This window comes from Pogona vitticeps, chromosome 4, assembly GCF_051106095.1.
Source record: "Pogona vitticeps strain Pit_001003342236 chromosome 4, PviZW2.1, whole genome shotgun sequence".
Classification (NCBI taxonomy): Eukaryota; Metazoa; Chordata; class Lepidosauria; order Squamata; family Agamidae; genus Pogona; species Pogona vitticeps.
Genome location: NC_135786.1, coordinates 166,705,185 through 166,723,596, shown reverse-complemented (window position 1 = coordinate 166,723,596; position 18,412 = coordinate 166,705,185). Strand labels below are relative to the sequence as shown.

Below are 18,412 nucleotides of genomic sequence, written 5' to 3'. Positions count from 1 at the left end.
CAGAAACTTCTTTCCACCTCCAGACCTTTTTCTGGAAGCTGATAGGACTCTAAAAGACAGAAGCAGTGCAAACCGTACGAGACACTCTCATACTGAGTTACTTAGTGTACCTTGTTGTGGACACATTTGCCTTCAGGCTTCTTTCTACATCTAATAGGAATACTGCTCTCTCACTAGCATTTCTTTACTTAAAGTTTTGCCCTACGAGATTGACTCTATCGAGCGCATGATGCTCAGGTGTAACAGGCATAATAAGATCCGAGGAAAATATATTACACCTCTCTTAATAGATATGGCAGGTCAATCGGATTCTGACTACTGTAAGCAATTGTTAACTGACCAAAATAGGATTACTACAGAACCGGTAGCGAAATTTTGGGTGGCATGCTATAACAGACAGAACAGACAGCTAAACCCTTAGACCTTGGTCTTACATTGCTATATCTGATGTTATAGATATTTTACCTTTGTATGTCTGGTATGGCTCTTTGTAGTGCATGCCAGTCTTTGAAGTTTTGTATTCAATTTTGTATGGCTTGATGCCATAACAATAAAGTTTTGCCCTACTACATTTCTCATGTTGCTAAACTGTTCTAAGTCTACCTTCATTAGTTACTTTAACAAGATTTTTCTTTTAAATGCAATTCAGCTTAGTATTAATTGTTGTTACCAACATGAATTTGACCCAACTCCGGGAGGCAGCGGAAGACAGGAGGGCCTGGAGTGCTCTGGTCCATGGGGTCACGAAGAGTCGAACATGACTTAAGGACTAAACAACAACATTAATTGTTGTATTCACACTAGGGGCAGGCATTCTTTCCCCAGAGACAAAAGCATAGACGCTTGAGCTGGAGAAAAAGCTTTCCTACAGAGTCCTTTCTTCCTTCATTGTTTCAGGTGCATCCCTTTATATTATTTCACACAAAGCTGAGTTTCAAATAGAAAATGTAACAAAATATGTCACTTTAAATATATAAACTTAAAATCTCTGCATTTAGATGTTTGCTTCTCTTCCCCTGCTGAGATTTCCTCTCTTTCAGGCTGCCCCTCAGTAATCATTCCCAGAAATCAGAAAATGATGTAAAAGCTTACATACACAGAGACTGTCTGACTGTCTCATTCAGCCTTCCAGAACATGGGACTCTGGCAAAGCTTTTACCTTCCACAATCACAAGTGCTGACAGCTAAATTTATATTGACTTTCCTAATGAGCTTGCAAGAAAATAGACAGCTGAGGTTTCCTAACCTTTATGGAATGAAGAGCACAGCTGTATACAACCCAGTCAATTCAAGACAGCAAAAGGGAAAAAATAATTTTGTAATCAGGTGTGGTGTAGATGGAAGTATGTTTAGAAGGTTTTTTTTTTACTGCAGCTCATGGTCTGGGCAAAGGGTACTTCACCCTCACTTGAACTATGTGTTGCCTATAGATATTAATAATATAAAACGACAGAAAATATATTTATGTACATTTAATTATCTATTACACAGTTGTTGCTGCACCTATATGTATAATGACTGTGTTGATGCTATTATGCACTGTCAAGTCAGAACCAACTTATAGCAACCCTTTCATGGTAAGTGAGATATTTAAGGAGTGGTTTTACATGTTCAGGGACGTGGTGGTGTTGGAGGTTGGAGCTCCCGTCGCTTGTCCCAGCTCCTGCCAACCTAGCAGTCCGAAAGCATGTAAAATGTGAGTAGATAAACAGGTACCACCACGGTGGGAAGGTAATGGCGTTCCGTGTCTAGTCGCACTGGCCATGTGACCACGGAAACTCTTCAGACAAATGCTGGCTCTGCGGCTTGGAAACAGGGATGAGCACCATACTCTAGAGACGGACATGACTGGATGAAATGTCAAGGGGAACTTTTACCTTTACCTTTACCTTTGCAAGATCTACTCCCCCAGTGAAGTTCTACTGATGAGCAAGAATTCAAACCTAGGCCTCCTGCGTCCTAATCTGTCATTCTGTCGACTGCACCAAACTGACTATCCCAGAATGGCAATGCACCTACAGCTATATGAAAAGCTGGACTTCTATCATGTTTGAACACAGGATAAGGTAAATCTTAAATACATATCTTGAACCAATTTTTTAAAAATCTAGAAATGGGCACTATATTCCCAGATGCATTTTCCTACATGGTGATGTGCTTTCTTGTCAAAGATTTACAACCAAAACCTACCATCTATTAGTTATTTGTCAATTTTCCATAGAACTACACTTCTTAAAATCTCAGGTTAGAGATGGGCACTTTGTATTCATATCTCAAGGATACCGATACAACCCGCAAAGCCCAATTCCCTCCCCCAGAATCAGCTCAGCAACTCACCAGACTCCCCGCTGGGGTCCTTCATTGTGGTCGGTGCACCAATCCCCCCAGGATCCCAGTCAGCCCTTTCCCGCTCCCTGCGCAGCTGACCACTTCAGCATGAAGGCAGGATGGAGAGTCTCCCTGCTCAGCCAATTAGTGGTTGGCTGCATGGGAAGGTGGGGAAGGGCCGGCCAGGCTCCTGCCAGGATTGACACAACACCACCAACAAAGGACCCCAGTGCTACATGGAGCTCAGTGAGTCACTCAACGAGTTCTGGACGAGGGAATTAGATCCCCAACTACCTTCTATAGTCAGGATGGGAAATGTAGGGTCTTCCAGATGTTGTAGGTTTCCAGTTCCCATCAGCCTCAGCCATCATTGGAAAATTATAAGAGCTGTGTTCTAACCAGTTCTGGGAGGTTTCAGGTTTCCCACCACTCTTCTCAAGGCATGGGAAATGTTTTAAAATATATAGTATCTCAGTTCTTGGAATTACTGCCCTACACACATAGGCAACTCATGTCCTTGAGGTTTCTCCCCTTTTCTAATATTTTGGGTTGATACCTCCTCTGCTTCTGTCCATAAGCTGACCCTGCTTGTAGATACTGAAAAATGCCCATGTGTCAAATCTTAAGACAGACTTGCTTAGCAGAATCAGTTGTCACTAAAGTAGGTCCACTGAATAGTGAGGATTTTGTGAGTCTATGCCTTCATCAGCTTCATTGATTCAATGGGCCTAATGTACTTATTTAAAGTGATGTGGTGGCACTGCGGGTTAAACTGCAGAAGCCTCTGTGCTGCAAGGTTGGAAGACCAGCAGTCGTAAGATCGAATCCACGTGTCGGAATGAGCCCCCAGTTCTTGTCCCAGCTCCTGCCAACCTTCAAAAGCATGCAAAATGCAAACGTTAGCTCCATGGGTTGGAAACGGAGATGAGCACCACCCCCTAGAGTCGGACATGACTGGACAAATTGTCAAGGGGAGCCTTTACCTTTACCTTTTAATGTACTTATTGTATTGTATTGTATTGGTTTCTTTTCTAGATTGCCTTTCTGTGGGGACTTACTATGCTAAGCCATAGGGTTTCAGCCAACCATTAAATTTATTCCAGGTGTGCTGTCATGAAATGCAGAAAAATTATAAGAATGGCAAGACACACAGAGAAGACACACAAAATACCTTATGCAGAAGACTACAGAAATATAAAATCAATTACAGTGGTGCCTTGCTTAGCGATATTAATTCGTGCAGAAAAAATCGCTGCTAAGCAATAACATCGCTAAGCGAAAATAAAAAGCCCATAGAAACGCATTAAAACGTGATTAATGCACTCCTATGGGCTTAAAACTCAACTTTAAGCGAAGATCCTCCATAACACCGCCATTTTCGGTGACTCTAAAGCGAGGAATCCATGCCTGAAAACAGCGGGCAGCCATTTTGTTTACCTGGTGGCCATTTTGAAACCGGCAATCAGCTGGCCGAAAATGGGGGCTTTGAGACTATCACTTCCCTGCGATCATCGCAAAGCGAACTTTTCCCATAGGGACCATGGCAAAGCGATCGCTTTTGCGATCGCAAAAACGGTGTCGCTAAGCGATTTCGTCACTATATGGAGTAATCGCTATGCAAGGCACCACTGTATTAGTTTAAGTGCACACTGAACATCACTATGGTCAGCCATAAAAAGATGTGAGGAGAAACCATATATTTTTGTTTCCTAGTAGAAATCTGGCAATTGATTGTACTGTACAAATATATTTTACATACAACCTCTTTTTTTCCCCTATGAGATTTTTTACCTCATTTCTCCAGCTCCATGCACAATGTTTGTTAATCTGTTTGTACCTTTTGTATAACATTTAAAGGGAATGAGAGAAAATTCGGGAAAATTATGTCATTCACTGAGCAGGGTGTCACAATTCATCCTCTAGTCTTCTAAATATAAAAGGCAAAGAAGCTATTGAATCTAGCCACTCACTTCATACACAAGAAGAATAAAACTGAGCATACATAGCTGACCTGCTAGCATACACAAAACTCCAATTCTAGCTCCAGCTTCCAGCAAAGCAGTGTAGTTACTGAAAGAACAGAATGAGAAAGGAATCACAAGTATAAACAGAAAAGCCCTGGCATCCTAAAGTCTGAGGCCCTACCATAGTGAATAAGATAAGAACCAAAGTGCAGCTCTAAATACAAGGGTCTAGCTGATAAAACAGAGGCTGTCAAGAGCTAGTTTTAGCTGGAACAGATCAGTGGCGAGACAAAAAAGTGAATACGAGCACTGGCATAGCTGAAACACAAGCATATTTATGAGGCCAATGCATTGGCTTTTGGCTTTGCTTAACAGCTCCTTTACAAAGCCTGTTTGTACCAGTTTTCATTTTTTAAAATTTGCAGTCCTTTCAAAGCTGCTACACATAAATTCAACACCCTGTGCAGATATGTCACTCTTTTTCTCCAGAACGTGGAAGGAATTTATACACACCACCACATACATATAAAACCTCTATGCATCTGTTCCCACCCCACTCTGAGTGTGCACATTCTGAAGATACCCTCTTATGGCATGGATAGCTGCCTTACACAGGAATCTTTCCCCTTCCTTTGCTCATCACTCTTGAATCTTCCCTTGAGTGAACAGCCCATATTGATGAATAGCTATTGGGGGCCTGTCGTGTTCTGAGTTTTTAATTTGTAAACCACTCAGAGTGGTTGCCCACTAGAGGGATGGTATATAAATCAAATAAACAAACTAAAGAGAGACTGATGGAATAAGTGAAGATGCAGCACCTTCATACACTTAGTCTTTCTTCTTCTTCTTCCTCTTCCTCTTCTTCTTCAGCTTGGAAAGAAAATAAACTGAGGATCTATTTGACTTAGCTGGTAAAGTGTCTGACCACAATTTCACTGCCATGGCCATCACAAATATAACGTCTCCTCTCGATACTTCCACTAATTCTGTATACAGTCATGCCCCACTTAACGATTGCCCTGCATGATGACGAATCCGCTTTATGACAATGCTTTTGCGATCGCAAAACAATGGTCTAAATGGGAGAATTTCGCTTAGCGATGATCGGTTCCCTGCTTTGGGAACCGATTTTTGCTTTACGACGATCAAAAACAGCTGATCGTCGGGTTTTCAAAATGGCCACCGGGTGCTTAAAATGGCTCCCTGCTGTGCTTAGGGACAGATTCCTCACTATATAGGCACTGAAAATGGCCACCGTATGGAGGATCTTCGCTGGACGGTGAGTTTTTCACCCCTTGGAACGCAATGAACGGTTTTCAATGCGTTTCAATGGGTTTTTTAATTTCGCTTTACGATGTTTTTGCTTAACAGCGATTTTCCTGGAATGGCTTATCGTCGTTAAGCGAGGCACCACTGTACTTCAGTGCAACAATGTTTCTGATGGTTGTGGATGACACTAGACGCATGCTGTCTGCAAGGGCTCAAAAGCAAAAGCCTCTGTTTTTGCAATGCTGTGGGGGTAAAAGGCAAATCAGTGTTTGCAATCTCTACTAGATTAAAAATGCCAAGAATATAATCAGAAAGCAGCATTTTAGGCCTGCACAACAGACATTTTTAAAGACACTTGAGGGCCATAAGCTCCAAGCAGGGAAAAATAAAAACAGCTACACCCACCATCACCAGCAAAACACACCTCAATTATTAGAACATCTGCTCTAAAAGTACCCAGCGTGGTGTGGAGGATAAAGTGATGGACTAGAACTCCAGAGGCCAGGTTTCAAATCCACACTTGGCCAGGAATACTCACTGAGGAAGTAGAACTGGCAAAACTACTCCTTAAACATCCCACTTACATTGAAAGCCCTATTAGAGCCATTATTCATTGGTTCCAACTTGATGGGACATAGTTAACTAACTACATGCAGGAAACAAAAGGCTAGCCTACAATCTGAAACTATTTACTATTATTTATAAAGGAGAAACTAGAATGCTTAGCAGAGAATTTATTGTAAAAATGGAAAGTTTTACAAACACTGCTGCCACAGTGACGGAGAGAAAGGAAACAAGACCACACAGTGGAGTGAATGTGAGTCCTCTCAAAAAGCAAATGTTCTGAGCAGATGCAGAAAATTTCATATGTGCAAGTCAGATTTTATGAAAGAGAACAACATTTTAATCTATTTTCTCTGTAACTGTTATACCTCTCACTCTCTTACATCATCTTTTTGTTGTTCTTAATATTTTAATCTATTTATAGCTGGTTTTAAACCTTAGCCATTGCAAGTAACAATGTAAAGAAGCTGAAGGGTTGAATAAAAATATCTGATTAAACAAATAAACACAATAAACATACTTTTATGCCACTTATCTGTTCAGTCTGCCTCATTATGAAATAGTGAGGATGACATAGTTCTTAACTCTACGAGGGAAGGAGATGAGGAAGCAGGGAAAATAGAGGGAAGTGCACTCCAAACCAAACAAATGCTCCCTGATCTCTAAGGAAAATCCTCCTGGCCACAGATGAAAAAGAATTTATTTATTTCTTCTCTGGGAGGCAAACACACGAGATGTTGTTTAAATAATGGTTCATGCAATGGTGAGGGAGAAAACAGAACTGCATTCCATGGCCGTTTCTTCTTCAGGTTGTCTGCATGATGCTTCTGCTGCTGCTGCTACTGCTGTTTCTGCTTCTTTTTGCCTTACCTTTTCTTCGTCTTTTTTAAAATATATATATATATATAAAATTAAAATGCAATAAAATCAAGTTTCAAATATTTATGAAGTAACCAAATCCTCACATTCTTTTGACATTTGATAGCAGGGTGTTGAAAATTGCAATAACCCTTAAGGACCCATCAGACCTTGACAGCTTTATAGGATTACTAGGAACGTTTCACAGCGGTGGGATGGTAATTTAAAACCAGGCCTCCTCCTGTTGTGTTTATAGATGCAAACAGATGTGTGCTCATCATTTCCACACCAAAATAAAACTTCTAGAGCCCTTGAACCTAGTTAGAACATGTTCCCACAGGATTACACACCCAAGCTGGAGAGGTGAATTTTCGGCTTGGCTATATTCAGGTCAAAGTACAGGGATTTTTTTCCTGTTGCTGCTCTTGTTCCTGCTTTAAAATTCTTGGGCAGCTTTTCTTCCTCTAAAATACATGAGAAATAACAGCAATATTCAAGCCTGCAGACCACCAGTTTGCCTGGCTGTCCTGGGTAAATGTGTATTTCATCAGGAGACTATACTGGCAAAAGCTCTGGAGAAGGCTGTCAACGCTGAACACGAATAGCTCAGTATAGTGGTGAAGTTCCAGCTCTCTGTGTTAGTTAAACACAAACAACTTTTGATTCAAAAAGATGAAGGGTGTGTTCTCCTTTGAGTGTGGCACAAGGCCTTTCAAGTCTCACCTTTTCCATACAGTAGATGTTTTAACTTCCTTGATATACAACTGTTTTGTGATGTACCGTGTTCTGGATACTATCAGGAAAAAAACTGCAATGGGGCCACTTAGGAAAAAAAAATCACTAACTAAAGGACAGCTTGGAATTAAGCATCTTTCCAGTATCCAGTCCCAATGGCCCAAAACTTCAGCATATGACCCCAAGTTCCAATATACCTCTTCCTATCTACTTTCCCCACCTCTATCGTTGGTCCTTTATGTGTCTAAAAAGCCACCCAAAAAGTGATCTTTCTTTTAAAGTTGCTCTAGCTCCTTGATGATTTCAGTTCCCTTTTTCTACACCTTTCACAATTTTATTTTTTAAGACTAGTGACCAGAAATGTAAACAATATTTCAAGTGTGGTTGTAGGTTGATATTGACAGTTTCATTCTCTATTCTTTTTTTCAGGGAATTTGATGTGACTTATTGCAAGCCTTTCTCTATCACCACTGTCATCATCAAGAATAATCGGGGTGTCCTTGTGCGCTTCACCAGAGGGAAGAGGTCTTGTATCGCTCACTAGGTTATGTCTGCATTCCAAGAATTAGGCAAGGGCATCAACAGAACTACCACCCATTCAAATTTTGGAGTTCCCAAGAGCAATTAATACATTATTTGAATTTACCAGCAGGACTCTACCACCTGAGATGGAAAGAGAAGCATGGTTTCTGTCAGCCCCGATATTGTTATCCAAAATGGCTTATCATATGCCACTGTGACTATTGCCACCACCTTTCTTCTCTGGGAGCTCTGTGTAGAGTAGTGCCAGCCAGTGCAGCTGTTTGTTGGATATAGTGCACGATGCCTTTGAGAGATTTTAGCTCAGAGGGCCCTTTAGACTGGAGTTGGCTGTCAATCAATCCAGTGGCAGCCAATAGTTTCCCCTCCACCTCAACATTTTTTCTCACCTTTTTCCAGTCATGTTTCTGCCAGTGCCAGCAATGGGGTCTGTATGAAGTAGACAGAGTGAAATGTTCTGTCAGCTATGCAACCAGTCAGTTAGTTAATAGTTAAGCTAGTTAATCAGCTAAGATCAGTGATGCAACAAGTTAACCTTTTCACACATTAGGAAGTCTATTTGTTTTTCTATGAAGAACTATAAGTGAATAGAAACATTTTATTATTTCTCATTACCCAGAGTCTTTGAGTGAATGTATTGAGACAGAAAGTGCCAGTTGAGAAAAACTAACAAATAGGGGATAGTCTACTGAGGGAGACTTTTAGCTTTATCTGCTCTGTGGGTTCCTGCCTGGAACCACTTTATCCACTACATAATTAGAGGATGTTTATTTAATGTTTAAGACACATTCAAATACCTCACATGCTCTGACCCCACACTGTTGATGTTCTATATATACACATAGGTCTGAAACGCCTAGCCTTGAGTGGTCCTTCCTCTGAGCCACGGATGTTGAGGGAGGAGGGTCACTTGAAATCAAGAATTCTGGAACTATCTGGCTCTGAAAAGCCACACACCATAAGAGCAGTGCTCCAGAGCCAAAGTGACCTCCCAGGGTGAGAGGAGGGGGCAAATTCAAGACTCCTGTCTCTCTGCCACTTGAGGCAGCTGCCTCAGTCATCTAAGTTTATTCACAGAATTATCTTTCTCCATCATCCTCTGACAATGGATCATCTGCTGATGTGTCAAAAGTCAACATCTGTTTTCACACAGATTATTTATAAGAACATACATTTGCCAAATAAGAGTACATTTTCTTCCAGTTAGCTTCTACATGCCAAAAAAAGCCCCTTAACAATACCATCTTTCCACCAGGGCTACTAAAAATGCCTCAGAAGTGGCTGTTCCAATTATGGAACTTGTTCCTCCAGGAGGTACATTGCAGATGAAGTCTAAATAGTTCTTAGAAGTCGTGAAAAGGCTGCTGAGTGTCAGTTAAGGTTTAATAGCCCATGGGCTTGGAGGCAGGAAAGAGAGGGAAAGCAAGGTTATTTGTTTAGTACGGTTTAGATCTAGAGCTCCCTGAACAACATATCCACTCAGAAAAGTGTGCATAGGTTTTTTGCCTATCCCTCCTTTCCCATGAAACTAACACTCATCAAACGTGGTGAAGGGGGGGGGGGATTACCAGAGGCAGAGCCAAATGTATCTAGTGAGCTACCCAACATCCTCCCTTACACTGGCAAAGGACACCCCATACTGAGCCTTACTTGTTGGAAAGAGCAGTAGGGTTCAGGTCTCTGGTGCTCCCACTGCCCAAACAGAAGGGCCATAAGCCTACAGCTGATGAGCCCTCCCCAGATCCGTTCCTCCCCAACAATAGAACAAAGGAAGCCACAGGAGATATCAGCAACAACTGACTTTTCCACTACTCTCACAATTCCTACAAAGCACACAAATGTATTCTAGTTCTTCCTGGTTCTGTCCTTGTCTTTTATATCTTACCTAATAAACTGCATTTCCCATTCTGATCTTTCTTTTTCCTAGAATGAATGTAGTTTTTTTTGTCTCTCACATTTGGACATCTGCAGAATACCATCCCTTAAAGAGTTTTCAGAACTAGCGCCGTCAATATAAAGCAGGAAGTGGATAGAGAAGCCCATGAGCTTGCTTTCCATTAATTCATTTCTATTCATTTTACTGAGACCTGCCTATGCAAGGGAAGCCCACACAGATGTCACTGAAACACATGGTGGGAATGCAGAAACATAGCTTGGTGAACTGCATCCTTAGTCCAGCCAGTAATGCAGAAAAAAAATATATCATCTGACATTTCCCAGAACAGCAAAGCAGCACAATGATGCATTACTGATTCATAGCTACGACTAGGACATTTATAATATTAACTTTGGTAGCATTCATTTCAAAATCCCTTATGCCTCTAAATCCTACTGTTTCAAAGGAAGGGAAGTATGTCACATTAGGCAAAGTCATTTCTGTAATGTGAGCAGCTCTCTTTCCACATGCTTCTCCATTCCCTATGCTCCAATCCCCTCCAGCCTGGGTTTTAAGTTCTTTTATCTACATGTGCTGTAAAATTGTCAGCAAAGATGACATAACAGACAACAGAGTAAAAGCAGGGCCTGGGGAGAGCCTGAACTATGAAATCATGCTGGTGGCCATAATGGCTGCATGATGTCCTTAAACCTAGAGAAACTCTTCCTGATCAGAGCAGATGATACTGGCCTGGACACAAAGCCAGCCCTACTGTCAAGAACAATCACCTGAGGCAGCAGATGTTGAACAATGGGGCATCCCATTGACTATTCCCCCTAGCTGATGGACAGAGCTGTTATGTTTCATACAATCTGCAATGCACCCCCTATGTTAGCCTTTAGCCCAGGGGTCTCCAAACTATGGCCTGTGGGCCACATCTGGCCTGCATTGCCATTTTGTCTGGCCTGTGCCCTTGAGCTTGTGTGCACAAACACATGCAGGGGTGTGTGTGCATCCATGTGTGCGTGTATGCAGGGGTAAGTGGGGAGCATCCATGCTTGCATGTGCAGGGGCAGGTGGGTGTGCATGCATGTGGATGTTGGTGTGCACACAGCCACATGTATGCACACGCACACACACACATTCCTGTTCCTCAAAAACTTTGAAAATATCCAAAGTGGCCTTCATAGTAAAACGTTTGGAGATCCCTGCTTCAGCCCATGGTTCCTGTGAAGAACCAGTGTTGATGTAACATTCAACTGCCAGTCAAGTTAGCTCCTGCAGGTGGAGCAGAGAGAGGCATTATCTCATCCTCAGGACAGGAAAATATTTTGGATTGGCTCTGGCTACATGACAAGACAATCTTATTTAAGGATAGTCCCCTATGTACTGTACTGCACACTTAAGTTTCTTTTTAATTTTTTAAAATTAGCCAAACACTTTCGGTACACTGAAAAGATGCACTGTTGGTATAGGCTGTAATACTTATCACAATGCTATCTTAGTACCTCTGTCCATTAATCTATCATCATATTTACTCTAAAGCTAAATTATTCAATTATTCTACATATAGACTCAATGGATGCTGCTGTAAATTTGGAGAAAATCATGTGAAGATAGACATCACACACCACTTACTAGAACCAGTGTGTGTGTACAGCCCTTCATCTCCTCCTCCTGCCCCACTATCTCTTCTGGGCACTGTTCTCTCTAGGTCAGAAAACAGAGGCAGACCAGAAGTGCAAATCAATAGAAAGCAGACACCCATCATTTCTTCCTATCCCTCTCATAAATAGGTAACATGGGAAAGGGAGTTGTCCTCCTTTATAGAAGGATAACAAGACAGACATGGTGAATGTTAAAGAGCAGGACACTGCAAAGCTAACAATGAAACGATAGCAGCATGATAAGTCTGGCAAAACTCTACCAAGCCATGGAAATTCCGCCTCCCATAAAATGCTGCTTTTCTGTTTACATTTACTCTCAACATGGATAACCCGCTGCTCTGTCTACATATGCTACCAGATGAAATGAATTATATCAGCTGCACATAGCAGCTTTTAAAATATGCACATATTTATCAGCTTCAGCCTACATTCATAAGTCTACCTTACAATTTCTGCAAAACAGCGATAAAGAATGTTTACAAGAATAGAACAGTGTGTGTGCGTGCAGGCTCATGCACATGAATTTTTAAATAAACTCAAGACAGTTTATAAGAAGGCTTTACTGCATCAACAGGTCATTCAAATGAAAAAGGTTTTTTTTCCCACAATTAAATTCACGGCATAATCAAGATGATCTGTTTATTTGAAGACTGCGGGCCTAATATATAAATTTCCCTTTGTGCTCAAAATGTCTTTATCAGATAACATGGCTTTTGTTTAAAGCACTACTTTCAGTTCTTGCTTGGGGGGTTTTGAATACACAGCATGGAGTAACTGGAGATTTCCTTGCCTGTTCTAAAAGTGTGCTTCTTCTGTCTGTCTATATTTTGTAATTTCCTGTCAAATACTTCACCATAATTAACTTTCCCTGCTCCAATCTACTTTCTTTTATTTTCTTTTTTAAAAAAACTATTCCCACTTCCTGAGGATGGTAATAACATGCTGATTACATGTGGCCAGGATCTGCTTGTCTTTCCCTTCATCTCTCCCCACCCGCCAGTGCCCTTTGTTAAAATCAGATTTTGGATTTCAGCTTTTAAGGAGAAACAGTAATAGGAAGATCAAACTTACAGGTCTTCAGCAACCCAGAATCATTAGTATTTATTGAGTCAATCTGCTGCACAAATCAAGGCTTATAATTAAGGTAGGCCCACTTCTGAAAGCAGAAGTCAGAATCCATTTTCCCCCAATGGCCAGAGCAGCTGTGAATTGGGATAGAATAGTATTAGGCTTACATAGACTAGAGAAAAGATTTTCCTATGAAGGCCCACTGACCCACAGCAAAAGGAATTGATGAGCTTCAGCCAGCGGCAAGTCGTTATGAGACCTAGAGTGGGCAGAGCTGCAGGCCTAAGTGAGCACAGAACAAGCATGATAGTGTACGAGACAACAACTTTCTATTTATTTTATTTATGAATACTTATAAACCATTGACATCTGACTATTTCAAAGCAGTGTATAAAAACTGTAAAAATGTAAGATAAGCACGACACACAAGATCAGAAATGTATCTGTGAAGATTCTCAGTCATCCAGGTGAGGTTATCTGGAAGTTGTGAAGATCAAAAATTATTCCTTCCCTGTGCGGCCCAGTAACTGGACTGCGCAAGGAAAGCTTACCCAAAGAGATATGTATCCAAAACTTAAAACCGTTGGAGCTTCAAGAAACGGCTTGTGGAGTGGCTGTAAGGGGTGTGCTGTGACCTCAGTCTAAGCCCTCCCTAGAACTTCACTGGCTGGAGGGTCCCAGTTACTCTTCAGATTTATTGGAAGTTCAGCTATCACTTGCTTTTTATTTTGGCACCAGCGTCTCCAGTTATTACATTATTTTTGCTTTCCCATTTCTACAATTAAAATCACTGCCCATCTTTTTGTCAATGCCACAGAGAACATGAAGGATCCATTACAGTGTTGCTCCACCTCAAGAGTGAACAAATATCCCAATCCAGTCCAGTTTTGCACATTAGTTGAAAAACAGTGCACATGCCTAATCCGGAGGCTCCTTTGTTGTGCAGTTCCAAATACAGCCATTTTTCCTCTTTGACAACCAACCACACAGTAGTTATTCAGTCATTTTAAATGAGTTCATATTACTGTATTTGTGTCTCACACAGCAAAAGAATATAGGAATTCCTACAGGCTCTATACTATAGAAGATTTTAGACAGTGGCCAAGACAACTACATCGACACATATCTTCATTATTCATCTGCAGCTGCACAGAGATGCAGGCTTAGCATCACAATAGCAAATGTGGTATAGGGACCCAGAATGTGGTTCACTGAAGGACTTGAACACAAATGCTCTAACAAATCAGTCAAGATGTCTTTTTAAAGGTTGCTGGCTGGAACGTAAATTTCACTTTTGACAAACTTTATTCTTCCTTTCATGACAAATAAGTGAATTCATGGAGTTGGAAGTCAGTCTTCTGCCTTCCTCTCTTCTCTTTTTTCAATAGCACACTTACAAGCCCACTTCTTCCTTGAACAAAATTTGATCATAAACTCATAGTACATCGAGTGTAGAATGGATTATAAACCTCGATCCCACCTTCTTTTGTAGAAAACAGATTCGTGTGATTTCCAAAACCTTAATACACCGGTCTCAGACTCTCATTATCTCCCATACTCTTCCACTTTGCCTCTTGTCCGTGTTGCTTCTTCAACAGAAAGACATTTTTCCACACAATTTGTCAAACCCCTATAATTGTTTAACTTCCATATGGTGGCCTCTAGTTCTTCTTCATACTTCAGCACTCACTTGTTTTACTGTGCAAACAACTTCATACTTTAAACTGTCTCTTTTTTTGCAATGATATTAAGATGCCATTTTAGAACTGTCTGGATGATTCTACAGCATATTTTGGGTTTGCAGTTTCCACTATGCCTACAGCTCTTACCCTAGACTTGCCAGACCAGTGTTTTACAACCAACACCTAACCTATGCTGACAGATAAATATTTCCCTCATCAAAAGACTCAATTCTTTTTAATTTCACATATCATCTTTTCTACTGCATAATTCTTGCATGCCCTCAAAACACTTTGGCAATCTTCAAACAATATTCCTCCTTTGTATTTGTATCCAACAGAAAGAAGAGTCACCCTTCCCTAGTCAGAGTATCTGGTATGCCTCCAATTTCATTGACTGCTCACAGTGAAGCACTGCAGAACAGTGAACACATCTCAAGATTGTCTAGCTAGCAAAAGTAGATTGCAGGTACAGTTGCAATATATGTTAATGTCCCAAACTCTATATACAAATATAGTACTGCAGTTTTAGAAGAGGTAAGCCATGTTAGTTTGTGCAAACAAATCGGGAAAAATCCAAATAAACAAAACAAAACAAAAAAATTTTTTTTAAAAAGGCAAAAATATGTGGCACCTTAAAGACTACCTACTATATTCTAATGTGAGTTTTCATGGACAAGTCTTATGTTTCTTTACATCTCGTATTATAGCTAGACTGGTCTCAAGGTTGAAAAAAGTTACAAATACTTATATTTACAAGGTCTTACATTCTTTAATGCACTAGAAGACTCAGAAAGTTAGAAGTCCTATAGGCAATATCATTGCCCTTGATATATAAGTACACACACTAGACATGGGGATGAACTTAAAAAATTAATCATGGCAGAAAGGCTTGTCCTGCCTCCTACCAGTGATACAATGGGATTCGTAAATTCTGGAGTCACAGATGAATAAGAAATGATGAATATTTACCCTTTTGATTTGTCCTTTCATTAGGCCTGGGCCCAAAAAGCAAGCCAGTTTGCTCTCTCTGCTTATCTCTCTGCCCCCACAGTTCTCCTCCTTCCCACTCATAAGCGCAAAAATGAAGGAATTAGAAAAGATGTAAGGCTGTGTCAATGAAGAACAAGACCAAGATCATCCACATTCTTATATTTTGGATCACTATGTATGGGTGTGAAGAACAGTTAAGAAAGATGAAACAAAGAAAATTTATTCATTTGAATTGTGGTGCTTTGCAGGTACCCTGGATTGCCAGAGAGACAAACAAGTGGGTCCTGGATCAAATCAAATGTTCAAATTATGTTCAAAGAAGAAATGGGCTTGCAATCATGTTGCTGGAAAAAAAGAGAAGAGGGTAAATGATAGGAAATGCAGAAGACTTGATTTCCAACTGCATGAATTTACTTATTTGTAATGAAATGAAGAATGAAGTATGTTAAACATGAAATTTACATGCTGGCCAGCAACCTTTCAAAGCACATCTTGGTTATTTGATAGATAAAAGGCAGGAATTCCTGCAATTCATATATCCCATGCAAATAATAATTACATGTTTCCAGTGTGACACACCAGTATGGAAAAGATACAGAACAGCAAGTAGGCATATGTATATATGAGAGGTATCCCAAAACCAGCTAAATTTACAAGGTGAATGAACACTCCAGACAGCTGTCTTCATCAAAATTATACCCTGCCTCCTCCCTCTAGTAAATAAGGAGCAATTAAAGAATTCACTGCAGAAATGAGCCCCATTAATCAACTTCAAGCCAAAGACTGATGAACAGCCATTAAAGTTGTCTAAACAGTTTTGTTAACCTTTAACAAAAATGAATAGGGAGTACTGTAAACTAGTTCACAACTGAGCCAGATGCATCCTTTGTCGAAATAATGTGTGGCGAGTCACTTAGCTGGCTTTAATTCTGCCAGAACTATTGTCGACCAAAGCAGACAAAAAAGTCTTAACTTCATCTGGCAACTTTCATTGCCTGCAACACTGATCTTCTCCTACATTCTGGAGACAGCGAAGAACAGGAATCACTACCTAAAAGAAACAACATAAAACCAATATTGATTGTAAGTGGAAAGCATATTGAACCATTACGTAACTGTTCTGATGAATATTTTTCACTGAATGCCCTTCTGACTGCATAATTCCTGTTCCATTGTGTTCCACCATTCCAAAATAAGTCATGATAGAGAACAGAAAATAGCCTTCTAAGTTTTCACTGAATGCCTACCATGATAGCTTTTGACTAATAATCTATTCCCTATCACAGTTAGACCCATGACATTTTCAGGAAGAGAGGTGTTGCTGGAGACTGACAGGATCTGATCCTGGATACTTCTTCCATCTTTTTCCACCATCTTCTTCCTCTCAGAAGCTGCTGATGGCATTGCAATAGGCTCAATGAATCTGCAAGCAGGCGGTGGTGGACCCTTCTCCAGAGTCTGCCAAGAGGTATGAGAATAGTGCTGAGCTCATATTATTAGGACAAAAGCAACTCTATGGAAAAGCCTAGAATCTCTCACAAAGGTAAACAACAAATAATATATAAATAACATACAACAGTTTCATGATTTGCCCATATGCACAAATAAACAGATTTTCTCACTTTGTATCTACATCTAAATCTAATTACTGTATAAGATTATAAGAAGGTACAGATCTAAGCATAGGCTGCCTAGTAATATCCCCCCCCCAGCTTTTGTTATAATTTAAAACAACAACTAGTCATCTAACACCCACCAAAGTAAGAAACGTATGATGGCTAATTGAGAACTACGGCTTTGTTGGTCACCAACTGTTCTAAGTGGATTACAGTAATCTTTGCATATTATGGAGAAGAGCAGCATTTTCACCAAAACAAAATCTTAAGCCAACCTAAATCTAGAATTTGGGACAGCAGCCATCTTGGCAGAGCAAAGTTTATACTGTCTGCTCCAGTTACAAACACACAGTGTTGGAAGCACAAAGGATGAGTCAGTGTGAATGATCTTGATGTAACTGGAGCAAGTACTGTATCAGGATTGCGAGACATCTGGATAGGAACAATGCCTGATTTAATGTTAGTGTCTATCTATTTTACAATAATGTCCACTTCTATTACTTCCTAACACCATAATTCTTAACAGGTGTATTTAGAAGGAAGTTCCACTGAATGTCTTCCATCTACCTCCAAACATGGTTAAAAACTGCAGCATCAGTAATTTTCCAAGTCAAAATTTTAAGTCATTATTTTTAGAAATCAAACAATTTAATGTTTGTATTAAATTGTTTACAAACATTACAGCTTACACACCAAGCCCAACAGATGGAATTGTTTCTCAGTGGTAATCGTACAGGATTTGCAATATTTGCAATATCCCAAATTGGCCTTGCTACTATTTTTGCCCTATGGATTTGAGCATGTTTAGTTTTTTCAGTATCCCAGACTGCCATTTTTTCTGGAAGGGTGTTTAGCCATAACACAGAGAGTTACAGTAGTTACAAATTTTATATCATTAAGTGTGTGTGTGTAGGGGGGAAGAAACCAGTTCAATTTCTCAAAAAGGTCATGCACCCACAAGAGGCCAAAATCACAATACAGTATATAACATAATTCAGCTAAGGCTTTGGAACATTCCGAAGGATTGTCTGCACAGGTGCAGAACACCCATTGTGTGAATACATAGAAGCCATGAAGAACACTAAAATTTCAGTACTTTTAAAAGACAAGTAACTGCAAGATGAAGTAAAGACCATACATAGTATGAGCAGAGTACACTAGAAGACTGGTGGAATAAAAGCATCTTAAGTCTTTATTATTTTTTAACCACCCACTCTTGAGTAAGACAGGCTGACTGGATATACTTCACAGTGTG

The 18,412-nt window shown here is 40.3% G+C and overlaps 1 protein-coding gene across 10 annotated transcripts in view; it reads right to left on the bottom strand.

The window, feature by feature from the left end:
- LOC110072917 (uncharacterized) overlaps positions 1-18,412 on the bottom strand; it is a 303,684-nt gene that overhangs the window by 112,563 nt on the left and 172,709 nt on the right. For 2 of the 10 annotated variants that reach the window (XR_013545242.1, XR_012086782.2), the window contains exon 5: positions 15,467-16,592. The exons of the other annotated variants lie outside the window; for them this stretch is intronic. The gene's annotated coding sequence lies outside the window, so the exon portion shown is untranslated. Of the gene's footprint in view, positions 1-15,466; positions 16,593-18,412 lie in introns of those variants that run through there. 10 annotated transcript variants of the gene reach the window in all.